Source organism: Manacus candei, unplaced genomic scaffold (genome assembly GCF_025592945.1).
Source record: "Manacus candei isolate 608988 ecotype Guabito, Panama unplaced genomic scaffold, ASM2559294v1 h1tg000049l, whole genome shotgun sequence".
Classification (NCBI taxonomy): Eukaryota; Metazoa; Chordata; class Aves; order Passeriformes; family Pipridae; genus Manacus; species Manacus candei.
The window spans coordinates 27,589,248-27,594,603 of NW_026138097.1; positions in this window are offsets into that span (position 1 = coordinate 27,589,248).

Genomic DNA, 5,356 nt, shown 5'->3' on the forward strand with positions numbered 1-5,356 from the left:
AATGCTACTTTTTGTGGCAATTCAGGATGACAGTTTGAAGACTCTTGAAGCTTCCAGTAAAATTTTACAGGGAGTTTTAAATTTAAAAGGATCATTAACTATACAATCACATAATTGGATCCTTATGCTACAGGTTTTGCTTGAAAAGCTCAAATGGTGTCTACATATGTTAATAAACTGATTTTAGCACTGAGAGCAAAAATGCATGACAAATTGTCTTGGGGGAGAAATGAAAGGGAGACCATCTAAACTTCCATTTTTGTGAGGGAAGGAATCTGACATGCTGGGGACACAGCAGGAAACAAATGAGGAACAGAATGCACAACCATCACTGCTGTTAAATATAGATCCCCAGTTCAGAGGCACTGCAGAGCCTTGCTCTTGGGGTCTCCTCTGCTAACAGGTGTCTCATGTGTTCAATATACCTCACCTTCAGGACATTTCAAAAATTGAATCATCTACTGTAAGTTGTTCCAGAAGATGTTGGAGCACTTTCCTACAGGTCATACAAGCATAATGTTACTGGATTTTTTTTTAAATTATTTTAACATAACTTTGAAATGCATAGCTCCAGTCTGCTATCAGTTGTGTATTACAAGTGAAAAAAACCCAAGGAGATGACTCTTTGTGCTTTGCTTCATTTGTTTTTTTCCAAGTGAACGTAGGAACAGTCCTTCCTCCACTGACCTTCAAGTATTACTCTAAAACAAACTGTACTAAGCATGAGTCAAATAGTATGACTACAACAGCATCATGGTAAGGTAAATATCATATACTTCCTTTCACTGGCAATATCTCCAGGAGACAGGCTTCATAAAGAGCTACACCCAGTAGTAAAATAATTTATGCTGAATAAACAAATACAGAGAGATGTTATAAAGTCCAACATGGAGCTCAGCTAGAGCTGAGGCACTACTTTTAAGTGGCAATATGTCAGCTGCAAATGAGCAATTTGACAGAAGCTGGGATATTTGTATAGTCAAACTAGTAGGAGGCCTCAAATGCTGACGTTAAAGCTGCAGATGGTAGTAGGTTTTGCAAACTGAACACCCTGGGTCTCCATACATGGACTTACAGCTTTTGGAAGCTTCCTGTCCTCTCCCTGATCCCTGCACCTAACTGTAACATTAGATTTGTCCTGTCTGTGGAACAAATCAAAACATTTTAAAAAAGCAGACTAGGTGTGGCTGAGGGAATGGCAAATACATGCTAGACAGCTGTCATTCCTCATATTTTCCTCATCAGAACCAATGATGGGACTTCACAGGGCAACTAAGCAGACATCTCTGCTACCATCCTCCCTCCATCACCTGACTACTGTGAGGGATTTGCTCTGCCAAGCACCACTGTCACAAAGAGCTAAAGCAGTTTTGACTTTTTATATAGGAGTTCCACAGTGTGGAGTCAACTGTCTTGCTGGAAACAGGAAGCTGAGGTATGCCCATCACAACGACAGATTTAGGATGTAACACCTGCTTAGTCACCTCAAAGGAAGGCCAGGACATACAGTGTGCATTAAAACACTGTAAGGCAACAACATTAGTACATAACAAATTTGTATAGATAACTCATTTAAGGGCTTGATCTTTTTTTTATATATATATCTGTATAGATTCTTCCCAACAAAACTGCTCTACACCTAAGCTCTTTGTTTCTAGGACAGGGCACTTTGGACATAAAGCTCTGTCCTTCTGGCATGTGCATTCCTGTGTCCCTGCGCTTAATACACCCCTCCTGTCTGTCAGATGCTCACCACCATAACTAAGGATAAGCAACCAGCAGAAGAGCATGAATTCTCACACAGCTCTCAGGATTTGCCATTTGTATCTCTTCATTTTTTCTCCCAATACAAGTGTTTCTACACCCCCCTGCCAGGAGCAGCTCAGAAAGACATTTTTAACTGTTCCATAATTAGCAAAGAGCCCTTTTGCCTTCCCTCTCACTGAGTGCTGTAGGAAAGCTTTAAGTATGCACAGAAGGGAAGAAGGTGGAGAAATACAAGTAGACAGCTTGGGAGAACAGCTCGTGCAGAGTTCCCTAGTGTGGTACAAACAGAGTTCTGGGAATTGTGTTCTCCAGCAGAAAGATTAGAACAGCGATCCCTGCTAAAGGTAACATCTTTCAGTATAACACTTCTCTACAATGAAATAACATCATTTTCACTTCCAGTGTGTGCTGGTTTAAAGGTAAACCGGCAGGGGAAATGAACCCAACTCAAAAGAGAGATTATAAGTCAGAATAACAATTTAATAAAATAATACAATAAATACGATTATACAGACAACAATTGGTTTTAACCCACAAAACCCAAATATATAACCCAGTACCCTGGGGCATGAACAGAGTGGTGTTCTTTGCGCCCCCTGAGTCCAAAGTAAAAGGAGAGGGGAAAACCTGTTGGTGAGAGTGCTGTTGCAGTCTGGTCAAGAGTGGGGATTGCAGTCTGGTCGAGAGTGATGGTTGCAGTCTGGTTGAAAAGTGGTGATTGCAGTCCAGTCGAGAGTGGTGGTTGCAGTCTGGTTGAGAGTGGTGGTCTGCAGTCTTCCTCTGGATCCCACGAGTGGTTAAAAAAGTTCCAAGACTCCAAGATTATATATCCTCCAGTTCAGGCAGGAATGCCCAGTACTTCCCTCAGGGCGGGGAGTTCCACAATGGGTGTGAGGACACGGGGCACCCTCCTATCTCCCAGGCCTCTTAACACCCAGTTTATAGCCTAAGGAGTCAGGCTGCTCTGGGCAGAGGGTTTAAATAGTCTATTGACAACAGTTTCTGGGAAATGGCATGGAAGGCTATAGAATACACAGTTTTGGGTTACACCCATACAGTGATGAACTGGTCCCAGCTGTTCTAACTAGGACACAGTGGCTGGAGAAACTCAGAAATGTACAAAAAACCCTCCAAACCAACCCAAACAAAAAAACCCCAAAACTTCTTTGTTGACAAGAAATAGCTGCAATGAGGCAGCACCACAGCATAAAAGAGAAATACAACAGCTGTTGATACTTAAGACAACTCATCTTTATACTACTTTGTTATAGAAGACCTCCAGTATTTCCACAGAGATGTATTCTTCATCTAATGCTCTTTTATCCAATTGGAAAGCTTTTCCCTTGCACCTCTAAAATATAACAGACAGGGAGGCTCAAGTAACATGGCAGAAGTTAGTATTTCTCTGTCTGACTTGGGCAAAAAGTCAATGTTTGACATCAAGCAAGCTTAACCATGGAAAATAAAACACTGCATTACACAGTACAGCAATACCAAGGCTCTGAAAAAAAACCTTTACAACTTCGGCTGCAGCTTTCACTCTATTAGATATAAATTATAAACTAGAAAGGCAATATTGTTAGAAAAAAATACTCAGGTTATTTGGGAATAGATTCATAAAGTGGATGGAGAGTTTCCGTGGAGCACTGGAGTACAGAAACTGTTTACATCTGAACTAATGGGAAAGAGCATTACCGTTTCCTCATCATTTTTTTTTTAAACCAACAGTATTTAGGCCTTGTAAAATGTTACTCCTTCCAACCCTTGCAGCTGACTTACAGCGAAAAGTATGTTTCTTGATTATTTGTCAAAACCAAACATTACAAACACAAGAGGAAGATTCAACTTTAATCAAGTACTTGCACTACTTACCTAACCACGCACAACTGGAAAAGTCACAGCATGCAAACAGAAACAAATATTTGCTTTCACAAACAAATGCCATCCCTACCCATGCATAAATCCTTTGGAGGATGAAAAGGAATCATAGGCCTATCGGCCATGTACTGACTATCCCTGAATATTCTTACTCAAAGATACTTATAATATCTTTATTAAATACCAAATAAATATATTTTCGTCTCTCCAAACTTTAGCTCTGCAGTCTCTTTGGAATATTATCTTCCAAGACAAGCGGCAGATACTTCTAGGGGAATGCTTTTGACTTACACAGTGAGTTATTTTGGAGGGATGCCATCTATTTTCAGTACACTCTTATCCTTTCCTCCACTAGACCCATTAGCTTATCAAAAGTTACTGGAAATACTTTTTATAGTAAACATATTGATTACCATTTTAGATATTTGAATGTGTTTCCAAGCCAATCCTTTCCAGGGCTTACCATCCTCTTCAGCTCTTCTCCCATCCTGCTCCAAAGATGTTGAAAGTTGGCTGCAAGGAATTGCTCATGGTTGAACTGCTGGATGGCAGTGCAATCTCTAAAGCCAGTCGTGACCTAGTAACAGAAAACTTACAGCCACTACAAAGAGGTAGCAAATAGCACTATATCAGTGTGGAGAAAAAGACATCAAGTAAATTAGGTATTTGTTGTAAAGTTCCATATCAAGAGGCAGATCATGCACAGGTAACCATGCCATGGTTTCTAGACTCTACCTGTGTGTCTGATCCTGACCACTGTGTCAAAGTCCAGTGTTGTGCATGCCTAATCCTGAGGAGGTTAACTTATCAGTGGCACCTTAGTAAGACACGTGTACTCACCTCCTTTCTGTGTTTGCCTGCTATCTTTCACTTATTTCTCCCCAGTCTCCATCTATCTTGGGCTTCTTGAGTACTTTTTGAATTGCTGAATGTCTTGAATTGGACGTAGCACCCTTGGCTTCTCCAAGACATCAGGAAGAAGAAGCTTATGCTGTTACTGTGTCATGCTGTTATCATGAGTAACTCATATTTTGGGAAAGTTTTAACTTCTTTTCCATGAACTACCACATAATTCAACTCTGAGGCAGACCCTAGGAAATGAAGCTTCCTTTCATTGTGCATACAAATAACCACCTATGTCTCTCTTCATCACTGCTGTATTTCTACTTACAGAGAAAGCAAAGGAAGGGCAAATACCATTTTATGCATGATATTAGTTTGCTACCCCTGAAATTCAGAAAAAAGAACCACCAAGAATTGTATGTGCAGTCAACATATCTTGAAGAAATCTATACATTTTTCCACATTCATACTTTTTGCAGTATTTGCAGCATGCATGCACTCCACTGCAGCTTCCACCCCTTCTTACAGCACAACGTTATCCATGTGTGCCAATGTATTTTAGCACCGTAGACGTTATATCCTTTCTTATCTCACATACGATGATCTGGCAGAAGGAAGATAGTTGGAGAAACAACAGATGGAGAACATGTCTTAAAGTGTGCAAGTGAATGACGAGTTTTCCTTTCTCCCATACCTGCTCCACACTGCGTGATAAATCCAGGCAACAACACATACATTCACATAGCAACTGAATGGGTATTGTAGATTTTTACTGAGCAGGAACAGACACATCAGACATGGAAACCAAGGAACAGTGTAGTGCCTCTGTGCAAATGCAGCCCCCCAACAATGACTTTGCAAATCATGA